This window comes from Camelina sativa, chromosome 14, assembly GCF_030686135.1.
Source record: "Camelina sativa cultivar CO46 ecotype springtype chromosome 14, ASM3068613v1".
In the NCBI taxonomy this organism is placed as follows: domain Eukaryota; kingdom Viridiplantae; phylum Streptophyta; class Magnoliopsida; order Brassicales; family Brassicaceae; genus Camelina; species Camelina sativa.
In genome coordinates this window covers 14,518,092-14,530,914 of record NC_141893.1, presented here as the reverse complement: position 1 = coordinate 14,530,914, position 12,823 = coordinate 14,518,092, and the positions used below count along the sequence as shown (strand labels likewise).

At 41.2% G+C, this 12,823-nt stretch overlaps 1 pseudogene; it reads left to right on the top strand.

The window, feature by feature from the left end:
• Nucleotides 1-917: 917 nt before the first annotated feature.
• On the top strand, nt 918-10,946 carry LOC104743647 (F-box protein At1g30790 pseudogene; annotated as a pseudogene).
• Nucleotides 10,947-12,823: the final 1,877 nt, after the last annotated feature.

Sequence of the window (12,823 nt, the reverse complement as noted above, 5' to 3'; positions counted from 1 at the left end):
AAATCACATTATACATAACATGATGACATGAGTGTTATAAGAACAAACCATTTGTCAAATAAGCTCAAAACCGTTTTCTAATTCACTTAGGGGGTGTATTGGAACTGGAATTTTGGAAGATTTTGGGGTTTTGTTAAAATCACATATTATTCAAATTAGGATTTTAAAATCTGTTCTCAAATTCCATGTTATTGGAAATGAAATTTATGTAAAATCATCCAAAATCATTCAAAATACCCTGCTATTCGATTAAGTATTTTTAAAAGTCATATCAAATCTACTGTTATTCAAATTAAATAAATAATTTTCAAAAAAATACTGAAACAATCTTTAGAACAAAAGGGATCGGATTTGTCTTACTTGCGATGTTGCACAACCTGTCCTTCTCATCGTTCCTGCGTTTCATGGCGGCTCCGGACGAAACTCTGAAATTCCACTCGGGGAAGACCACAAAGGAGTGATTCCTTTCTATTCTTTTTTTTTTTGACTTTTTATTTTTCCCCCCTTGGGGTCTTCTTCCTTCAAAAGGAGTTACCCATGCTTGCTTGTGTGACCGTAAACGAAGCCCAAATGAAATTCAAATTGCCAAGAGATGAGTCAGTTCGACATACAAATTATGTTTTGACTATCTAATAATAATATTCACATCGGGTGAAAATAATCCACGTAATCTTTGAAGATTTATCATGAACAGGAAAAAAGAAAAGAAAAAGGAATTGAACCCTCAAAATAAAGAAACGGCTGGGATATAAACCCTAGTTTTGTTTTTTTTCTCTCTCTTAAAGTTATATTAAACCCTAGTATCAAACAACAAGAAAACAACAATGAAAGGTTTGCTCCCCCGATCTTGAGTATATCTCCTCTGCTTAGAACTTCCTTTGCCTAGTCGAATCTACAGTTTGTTTTTGGTAGGCGCCATGAAACGCGAGAAGAGACAACATATTGAGGCAGATGATCCCATCCCTCTTGACCTAGAGGAGGCTATACTCACTAGATTGCTTGCCAAGTCTCTTATGAAGTTCCTATGCATGTCAAAGATGTGGTATTCCATCATCCGAAACCAAAGGTTCATCAATTCTTACTACGCTATGTCCTCCACGATCCGATCGCGGTTTACAATCGCTTTCTGCTGCGGTTCACAAGCCAAATTTGATGACTGGCGTTTGTTTGTCTTCTCGTCTTCCTACGATGATGAGAAATATTCTTCTTTTGCAACCACTCTCCATATGACAATACCTTCAGTGAGCTTGTGTAGCGCCTCCGCCTGTCTTTCTGTCCATGGCTTAATCGGTTGTACTATTAGTGGTCCGTTCATTGTCTGTAACCCCAACACCAACAAATACACTATCCTACCATGTGCTGGGCCACGCACATTCTTGGGATACGATCCTGTTGGAGATCAATTTAAAGCATTGACCATGTTGTCGTGTCCTCCTCCTCCTCAGCCTCATGGTTTTCTAGTGTACGAGGTTTCAACACTTGGAGGAGGAGAATCTTCATGGACACGCAATAAGTTCACCAGCCCGCCTCACTTCACTGTTACCAACTCACAATATATCAATGGTTTCGTGTATTATGGTGCTTGGACCCCAACCCGAACTACAAATCCGGTGATTGTGTGTTTTGATGTTAGATATGAGAGGCTGAGCTTTATCAAAGCACCTATGGCTGTTGTTTGCTGGGAGGGTGAATCTATTCTCATAGAATACAGAGGCAAGTTAGCTTCAATTGCAAGACACCCTTATGTAAAGGTATAGAGACCACACAATTCAAACAACCCGCTTGGAAATGCGCCAAGCAAACGCTTTTATTCAATCTTATAAAAACTTCCGTTTGTTACAAGAAATGAACCTAAGCCTACTCTCCATTCTATCTAGCACAACACCCTGTGTAGATCTAAAAGAGTAAAACAACACACTCACCTTCTAAGCCTTTTTGAGAATGCTTGAAGGTTTACATATCTCACAACTTTATCCCCACGAGTGCTGGCTCTTTTTGCGGCTAGTCCTCGTCACTTTATAACCCCACAAACGATCTCTAACCTAGATCTTTGTGTATCCTAACTAAAAGGAAATATTCCTTGTTCTTAGGAAATATACTTCCTTATCTCTTCTAAGAAAATATACTCTCAATAACTTCGAGTATATCTTGATCTCTTCTTCCTTCCTTCTCACGCATCTTGTCACGCGTTCCACAATCTTTCTCCACGTCAGCACATCACGCCACATCAGCATATCAGCACTCTGAGACACTTCGCAGGCTCCTGTCACCTTCAGAGCTCTGATGCACTTTCAATCTCCCCCTTTTTGACTGAATCTTGCCACACAAGTACCCACTGCATCAAACCTGAAAATTCACAGACAACAACACCCAAGACACAAACACAACCGTACCAGCAAAAAAATTACAGCACTCAGAAACCCAGACGGTTAACGATAAAGACTTATTAAGATAAATTGTATCAGCACACAAAAACCAAAACAAGACTAAAAAGAAACAAGTCTTAAGTTTTAACAGGGAGAGAATAAAAATAAGAGCAAAATAAACAACAGCTCCCCCATAGTCCAAACTTCCCCTCAAGCTTCATAATCAGACTCATATCCCCCTGCTTGTTTGGCACAGATGAGTCAAATATCAATAGGACAAGGCACAAGTTAAGACCAGAACCAAGGAGAGAAACTAGTTACCAGCGTCCAAGGCGTCTTTCAGGATCTTAATTGCCAACCGGATGGCTTTGCGCTCTGCAGACGAACCACTTCGAGAAACAGTCTCAGCAGGAACTGATGCCGTCTTCTTCCCCTTGGTCTTCTTTGCGTCGTGAGACCGAAGACTTGGAACAGGTCGCTGAGCCGTCAACAACTGGTAGATGATGCTGGGAAAAGGCAACCAAAAGCCTGACTGAGCTTGCAGCCCCAACTGCATGATCTGTTCATAAATCATCCGTCCAAAGTCGAATGGAATCCCATGCATGATCATGTAGATCACCAGAGCCCTGTTTGCCGAGATATACCCCGTGTTCACTGTTGGAGACCAATTGCTACAGCAGATCCGATGTAGATCCTTGATGACAGTATTCTTGATTGTCGTGGACACCAGCTGCTTGCAGAACTTGACCTTTCCATCAGAGAGAAAGAGAGCAAGATCCTCCTCCAGAATTGCAGCTGTCTGGAACCGTTGTTCACGCACATCGACTGATTGCAGACCAAACAAAGCATTGATACGACTCGGAGAGAAGTCGTAGACCCAATCACGGACAAGCACCTCGACAGACTCCCCCTCAACTTTGACCGTCGGAAGATTCGCCCAGAATTCATAGACCACATTCGAATAGTAGGACCCAATTTGTGTGATAGTTTTGAGCAGCCCAACTTTATCTATGAATTCCCTAGCCTTATCAGCAACTTCTAGTGAGTAACAGACCTCTGGAGCGAGCGTTCGAGAGGCAAAGACCCATACCGTCGTGCAACTTATGAGGAGATGAACCGTTTGGCATCGAAGTCCTTTGAAGAGGCACCCCGAGACACGGTGGAGGTGCCCTTATCCCTGGGAAGAGATGGACGCTTGGAGTCACAGCTGTCGAGATCAGCAGGCGGTTGTCTTTTACGTAGATGCGAAGAGACTCCCTGAGGCGATAGAATAGGTACATGCACATCACCGATAAGATCTACCACTGGAATCGGGATGACACCTCTCTCGGTGGAGAAGACAAAGAGTCGCATGTCTCATGATTCCCGTGAGAAGGTGAAGGAATTGGATCCTCCCGAGCCGGAGTTGCAGTGGCGGACTCATCGCGGGGCTGGTAAATCACCATGGCTGTTGCGGGATCGATCAGAGCGTGTGGAGTTGGCGGAGGCAACGAAGATGGTGGAGTGTGGAGCTCCTCATCGGAACTGGAATCATAGTGAAAGCCACTAAAGACTGACTTCATGATGCTTAGAGGATTGATCGACAAGAGAGGAAAAAGATGATTAGAAGTTTAATCGACACAGGATTGAAATCGCAGAGGTGATGAGGAAAACGCCAAAACCCTAGCCGCTTCTCTTTATACACACCCGTGAGTCTCAATGGGCTGCACAATCTCGGCCCAAGCGTTAAAAACATCCTAAAAACACTCAATTAAACATCAGTGTACACCACACCTATTTCCTTTTTTGACTGCATTCATTCGTCACTTCATTTAATCACAATTAATGACAATGTATGAATAAACAGCATTCATTTCCTTTTAAGACCAAATTTTATCACATTCATGAAACAGAACACAGATGCTCACAACCACTAATGATAAACTCTAAGGGACCCAGATCGAGAATTAAACACACATGAGCATAAAACAAAGATACCAAAACAGAACACTAACCAGGCCTTTGTCGTGTCAGCCACTTGTTCAGAACCTTTACTAGGAACTATCACAACCTCTTGAATTGTCGAAGAACAGAGGACTGTTGCATGTGGGTAGTCTTTCACACTGGCATGCCTTTAGTCTTCAGTCCATTCTAACATGTTAAGGCAGCTGGAGATCATCTCTTTGAAGAGCACACATTTTTTTTTGTTTTTCTTTGTTTTGTTTTGTTTTGTTTTTTTTTTAATTTCTCCAAACAGCCTTATGATGACTGCTTCAGCATCTTGAGCTTCAGTGACATCATTTGATTTTGTCAGTCACTGATTCTAAGCTTGTCATTCCCCAGGTCATTGAACCTCAGAATGCATGTGCATGTCTCTTCACAGCTCTTTGACCTCCTTAAATCATGACAACGTTTAATAGGATGGACAGACCGGCATGACAGACAGCTATTTCCCACATATTTCAGAATGTTGATCTTCTATATATTCCAGGATTTCCATGATCTGTCCTAGCTCCAGTTCCTGTTTTAGACCAACACAACTCAGAGAAAAAGTTAGAGTTCGCAGACACCGAAAGACTTCCTCAGATTTGTGAATCCGTTGAAGTCCAAAGGCTTAGTAAACAAATCAGCCAGCTGAAAGTCGGTGCTCACATGGTCTATCTCAATCAGTTTCGCCTCAACTAGTTCACGAACAAAGTGGTGTCTAATATCTATGTGTTTAGTTCTAGAATGCTGGACAAGATTGTTAGAGATGTTTATTGCACTCAAATTATCACAATGAATCAACAGAGTATCAGAATCCATACCATAGTCGGAGGACATTTGACGCATCCACAAGAGCTGTGTACAACAGCTTCCCAAGGCAATGTATTCAGCCTCAGCGGTTGATAGTGAGACACTGTTCTGCTTCTTGTTGTGCCATGATATCAGGTTGTTGCCCATAAAGAAGCATCCTCCACTTGTACTTCGACGATCATCCACAGAACCTGCCCAATCAGCATCGCAGTATCCGCTCAGACTGGTATTGGTATCCTTGGTGAAGACAATCAAAAGTTCACTATCCCTTTGACGTATTTGATGATCTTCTTGACTGCTAGTAAGTGGGACATCTTAGGCTTGGCCTGGTACCGTGCGCATATCCCTACTGACAAACATATATCAGGACGACTTACTGTCAGATAAAGCAAACTTCCAATCATACCTCTGTATAGTCGCTCATCCACATCCTCTCCTCCCTCATCTTTTGAAAGCTTGTCATTGACCCCCATAGGAACTTTTGCTTCTTTACTTTTCCCTAAACCAAACCGCTGTACCAAATCTTTGGCATAGGTACTTTGAGACACAAAGATCCCATCAGCAGATTGTTCCACTTGGAACCCCAAAAAGTATTTCAGCTCTCCCACCATACTCATCTCAAATTCCTGTGACATGCTTTTCACAAACCTTTGCACCAGAGGTTGAAGGTAGAACCAAAGATGATGTCATCCGCATAGATCTGAACAAACATCAGCGTGTAGTCACTGTTGAGAACAAACAGCGTTTTGTCTACACTTCCATGAACGTAGCCTTGATCCAGAAGAAATGTAGTCAACCTCTCATACCATGCTCTCAGAGCCTGCTTGAGACCATATAGCGCTTTTTTCAGCCGGTACACATGCTCAGGATGTTGTGGATTCTCAAAGCCTTTTGGTTGTTCCACAAACACCTCTTCTTGTAATATGCCATTCAGAAAGGCACTTTTGACATCCATCTGATGTAATGTGAACTTGAGAGCACATGACATACCGAACATAAATCTGATTGATTCTAACCTCGCTACTGGGGCAAAGGTCTCATCAAAGTCAATTCCTTCGACTTGAGAGTAACCTTGAGCCACCAGTCTTGCTTTGTTTCTCACGATGCACCCACTGGCATCACTCTTATTCTTGAAGATCCACTTTGTTCCCACTACATTGACATTAGCAGGTCGTTTAGTGAGTTCTCACACATTGCTGCGCTCAAATTGTTCTAGCTCATCTTGCATCGCAGCGACCCAGAACTCATCTCGAAGTGCCTCTTTGTGATTTTTGGCTCCATAGTTGAAACAAAACATGCGAATTGAACGATCTCAGAGTCCTGAGAGACAGTGTCAGGAACCACAACCTTCTGTTTCTTTCCAGCCAGTTGAGCAAAATCAATCTGTTTGCCTCTGGTAACTCTACCCCCCTGAATCGCACCGATAACATCGCCTGGGGAATGATGCCGATGAACTTAAGAAGATGGAGTAAGAGCATCTGGTGACACCACAAGGCTGGTAGGGTCACTATGGGTGTTAGACCCTTGCTCGTGCTTCTCATCATCAATTACCAGATCCTTATCGGAGATAACAGGTACCATATCAACTCGTTGAAAAGTAATATCATCAAAGACAACATTTACCATTTCTTGAACTGATCTTGTGCGTTTGTTGTAGACACGGAAAGCAGTGATGTGTCCTGAATAACCAAGGAAGATCCCTTCATCACTCTTTGAGTCAAACTTACCCAACTGATCCTTGTCATTCAGAATGTAGCATAGACTGCCAAACACATGAAAGTAGCTTACTGTTGGAGACTTTCCTTTCCATAATTCATAGGGAGTCTTGCAGGTCCCTGGTTGAACATACACACGATTGATGATGTAACAGGCGGTGTTAACTGCCTTATCCCAGAAATGATGAGGAACCTGATCACCACGCAGCATAGCTCGTGCCATTTCTTGCATTGTTCTGTTCTTTCGTTCGACAACACCATTCTGCTCTGGGGTTCTTGGAGCAGATTACTGATGAACAATGCCCTGATGCCCGCAGAATTGATCAAACTTGTCATTCTGAAACTCTCCTCCATGATCACTTTGAATAGTTTGGATAGAACATTATTCACTCTTAATCTGCAGGGCAAGTATGCGAAAGCATTCAAGAGCATCCGATTTTTCACGCAGAAATCGCACCCAGGTGTAACGAGTGAAATCGTCAACCATGACAAAGATGAACCGTAGCCGAGATATGCTTTGAACTTGTATTGGACCCATCATATCCATATGTACTAGCTGAAGTGCATGACTAGTTCGAATGTCTGCCACTGGCCCATGAGACGCCTTGACTTGCTTGCCCTTGTTGCAATGACCACATATGAAATGCGGGTCACCCTTCAGCTTAGGAATTCCACGAACAACTTCTTGATTTGCCAATTTTATCATTGTGCGAATATTAAGGTGACCGAGTTTTTGATGCCACAGCTCTGTGTCCAACTCAGTAGTCGTGTTGAAACACTGCATTGATGATTTCCACATGTAACAGTTATTACCAGATCTCCTGCCTCTGAGTCGCACTGATCCTTGTTGATCAACAGCCTTGCACCCCTTCTTGGTAAATGTGACATCCAGGCCTTCATCACACAACTGGCTAATACTTATCAGATTCGCCTTCAACCCTTCGACCAAGAAAACATCCTTAAGATGTGGTTGAGATTCACCACTAGTTGTACCCTTTCCTCGGATTGTTCCCTTTCCTCCATCACCAAAAGTAACTCTTCCTCCAGCAACATCTTCTAAATGAGATAGATTGTCAAGGGCACCGGTCATATGCCTGGAGCATTCACTGTCGAAGTACCACTTGGCCTGATCAACCTCTGTTCTTTCCGCTGTGAATGCCACCTGACAGTAGAGATCATCTTTCCTGACATATCCTTGAGTGTTTCTTCTCACAGCTGGATAAAGCATCCACTGTCAAAGTACCTTTTTGGCCTGATCAACCTCTGTTCTTTCCGCTGTGAATGCCACCTGACAGTAGAGATCATCTTTCCTGACATATCCCTGAGTGTTTCTTCTCACAGCTGGATAAAACTCACCACGTTGCACCAGGCGAGACACACGATTCTGAAATTGATAGCATTGGGCTTTATAGTGAGTTAGATGTCCACAGTACCAACATCCTCTTCTTCTACTAAGCTAAACAGGTCTTTGAGTCGTCTGCTGAAACCCACTGGAGGCATATGGCGGTCTTGTAGACAAATCAGGCTGCATCCTCATCCTTGGGATTCTTGGATTCTGCTTCACATAATGCTGATCATATGGTCTAGTCGTTGTAGAGAATTTCTTCTCGTTCAGTCTGGGTTCAGACCCCATCCCTTTGACAAACTGGGTGGTCGTGTTAGTGTTTGTTCCTTGATAACCCAAACCCCACTTCAGATTGCTTGATCTTCTAGCATTAAGCAGTGTATCCAGATCTTTGGTTCCCTTATTCAGCATTCTGATATTCTTCAGCTGTTCTTCTAACTGCTTCTCAAGACGCAGAGTCTTAGCCTTCTCTTCACTTAGTTCTTTAGTGATCATTGCAATATGCAGTTGCAAAGTATCCCTTTCAGAAGTCAACTGGGTGTTGTCTTGGGTATTCTGTAACACTGTCTTGATGAGAAGTTCTATCTGATCTTCTACCGACAAATCAGCCTCCTGTCCATCTGAATCAGATTCAACCTTCTCATCTATGTCTTTGTTTTCTAACACCACCTCATCTTCTTCGTCTTCCTCAATGACACCCAGCAGTGCCACGAAGCTGTTCAGAACCTCTCCTTTGCTGACTTCTTCATCTGAGTCACTTTCGCTCCAAGTAATGTAAGACTTCTGCTTGTTCTCACGTGAAGGACAATCAAACTTAGTGTGACCATAACCCTTACACCCATAGCACTGCAGAGAACTCTTACGTTTGTTGTTTGTACATTCAGACTTGTAATGTCCAAAACCCTCACACTCAGCACACTGTCGCTCTTGCTTGTCACTCTTCCTGATCTCCTTATCAGTATCAGATTTTATAAGCGATGTGGTTCCCTTCCGCTGACCCCTTTCCATCTTGCGAATGTACTTCTTAACCAACAAGCCCACTTTTTCTTCATCAACAACCGCCTAAGACTCTGCAAGATTCTGTTCTTCTATGGCTTTGAGGGCAAAAGACTTCTCATTCATCTTTTCTTTCTTCTTTAGCTGTATCTCAAACGCTTGCATCATTCCAACCACCTGATTGTACTTGAGCTCATCAGAATTCAGGGACACATCTATAGTAGACCTGTGTGGTTGAAACTTGTCAGACAGACTTCTGAGGAATTTCTTCACAAGCTTCTTGTCCTTATACCGTTTACCCAAGACTACAACTTCTTGCGCAATACCACTCAACCGACTGCTGTAATCAGCAAATGACTCAGTTTCAGACATGTGCAAGTTTTCGAAATCTGATGCAAGATTGTCCAGCCTTGTACGTTTGACCCTACTTGTGCCCTCAAAAGTGACTACTAGAATATCCCATGCTTCCTTGGCGGCTCCACATCCTTGAACTTGATTGAAGATATCCCTAGGCAGGGACTTGAAAATAACTGACAATGCCTGTGAGTTGTGTTTAGACTCCGCTTTTTCTTCTGCTGTCCATTTTTTCCTGTGCTTAGGAACCATTTCTCCTTCCTCATTCTTCTCCGTAGGATGTGACCAACCATCTTCCACCGCAAACCAAGCTTCCATGTCGATGCTTGAGATGGCCTTCTTGATTGACACTTTCCAAAAACCAAAGCACTCAGGATCGAGTTTCAATGGTGATTGAACCGCAACAAAATCCAGTGATTTCTCCATACCCTTGTCGCAAGATCTCACCTGTTGAAAAAGGATACCAGAACTTTTTCTCAGGTGTCCACTCTGATACCAAATGTAAAGGTATAGAGACCACACAATTCAAACAACCCGCTTGAAAACGCGCCAAGCAAACACTTTTATTCAATTTTATAAAAACTTCCGTTTGTTACAAGAAATGAACCTAAGCCTACTCTCCTGTCTATCTAGCACAACACCCTGTGTAGATCTAAAAGAGTAAAACAACACACTCACCTTCTAAGCCTTTTTGAGAATGCTTGAAGGTTTACAAATCTCACAACTTTATCCCCACGAGTGCTAGCTCTTTTTGCGGCTAGCTCTCGTCACTTTATAACCCCATAAACGATGTCTAACCTAGATCTTTGTGTATCCTAACTAAAAGGAAATATTCCTTGTTCCTAGGAAATATCCTTCCTTATCTCTTCTAAGAAAATATACTCTCAATAACTTCGAGTATATCTTGATCTCTTCTTCCTTCCTTCTCACGCATCTTGTCACGCGTTCCAAAATCTTTCTCCACGTCAGCACATCACGTCACGTCAGCATATCAGCACTCTGAGACACTTCGCAGGCTCCTGTCACCTTCAGAGCTCTGATGCACTTTCACCTTATGCTGATTTCCATTATTTTAATATATGGATACTAGAGGATGTGAAGACACATGACTGGTCCCAGCAAACATTTGAGCTTCCTTTCTCTTTGGGGATGGGTAGGAATATCACTTCTCCGGGCACTAACAAAGCTGGTGAAATCATTTTTGCACCAAAACGCCTCTCAATTGATGCTTAACCATTCTACATTTGTTACTATAATGTTGATAGAAAAGACATGAGAAGAGTTAGGCTACTAGGAATTGCTGGCGATGAAGAGTTTAGGCATCGTTACAAGATCGCAGGGCAATGTTACGTCTCCATCTCACCTGAACACGTCGAAACTATTGCCTCTCTATGATCTCTTTTTATGTATCCTTTTCTCTTTAAGCTGGATCTTGGTTTTAAGAGCTTACAGTTTAATAATTATACACTCCCACGAAAAACTCTATGGGTTTTTTTTCTTCTTATAATCAATAATTTGGGCGTTGGCTCTTCAAAACCAAGGCTAGTTTGTCGTCTAATTAGTAAGACTCATGATTTGCATTTGCTGACATGTGAATGTTTACGAGGTTCACCATCTCTCCTCTAGTTTCTCCTTTGAGCTCTGTATTTATTCTCTAATAAAACAGAAGCACATCACTTTCTTGGTATGAACACAATTACAAAAAACCTAAAACTACTAGTAAGAGAGAAGAGAGGTCTTTAATCTTCTACATTAATATTTCAGATCACAAGGATACTTACTTTGTTACAAACACAACAAAGTGATTCTCTCCACGCTACACTACAGTCACTTCTCTACTCTAATTATGACAAACAAGGTTATGCTACTTACTCTTACACTAGAACAACTCAATTAGTTTAGATTGGTTACGAGAACTCTTATCGCTAGAGAGACTCTGCTTCGTCTCACAATATATATATTGCTTTAATAATTTTAATATAATATTATTATTTATTTAAAGATCAAATCATAAAATAGAGGTTCTTCTTGACTTCGTCGTTGACGACTTCTACCTTCATCATATCTGATTCCCTATCTATATCTTCTCCAAATCGAATTTAGGGTTTCGTCCGAGCTAGAGCCGCCATGAAACGAAGCCGAAAGGACAAAGATGAGAAAGGCAGAAGAAGATCACCAAGTAAGGTAGATCCGATTCCTCTTGACCTAGAGATTGAGATTTGACTATCTCATGTTATCCATGTAATTTTCAAGATCTTTTACGAACCAGAAAGTGAGAGCAGTGGTGACCATATGGAAAATTATGGGTGAAACGAGCTTATGGGCAAAAAAAAACGGCATTTGCCTCAAGCCCCCAAAATATAAACCCCCAAAATATAAAGGTTTTTTAAGGCCCCCTAATTTATTAAATACTAGTAGTCACTCCATGCTACGCACGAATTTAGTTTACGTTGTTTTTGAATATTTTTTTTCTAATTATATTTTGATCATCAACATCTTTTTTTTTTTACCTCAAAACACCATATCTTATTAAGCCGGTTCAAATAAGATAGCCTCGTGAGCTAACCAGTCTGGAACCTGCGGGTTTACATAGGAAAAAAAAGATCCTTGTGCTCGAGCCGCTTTTGCAAGACGGACGACACATACATTGTTCAATCTAGGTATACATCCAATAGAAAACATTGAAAACCTCCTTTGATAAGACTGAAAAGAATTTAATTTCGAAGCAAAAACTGACCAGTCTTTTGACTCATCTATGACACTTAAAATCTCTTGACATTCTGTCTCAAAGTGAATCATATCATATCCCAGAGAAAGAGAGCACTTTCCATGGCCAATCATAGAGAGAAAGCATTTTCATTGAAAACCTAAAACGACAACTAAATTAAAACAGAAGGAGTATTTCATTGTTATAGGAGTCACATAAACTTTGTGAGAGTTATTAGTTATAGATATGCAATCATTATATATTAATATATTTTCTTATATATGTAATATTTCTAAACACCATTTTTAATCATTCATTGCATTACTATAAATATTATGAAATTTATGAAAATGTGAGTTAATTAGTACAACATATGGAATTGATGAGACATAATAGAAATGTTAATAAAAAATGAGTCAGGTTTAGAAAAATACATTATTGTGAATTAATAACTAAAATTGTCTATTGTTTTAAATATATATTCAAAGTTTATATATTATAAATATAGATCTACGAACAGACATTTTAGCTAATCAAATCATGAATTTAAATATATATTCACGTC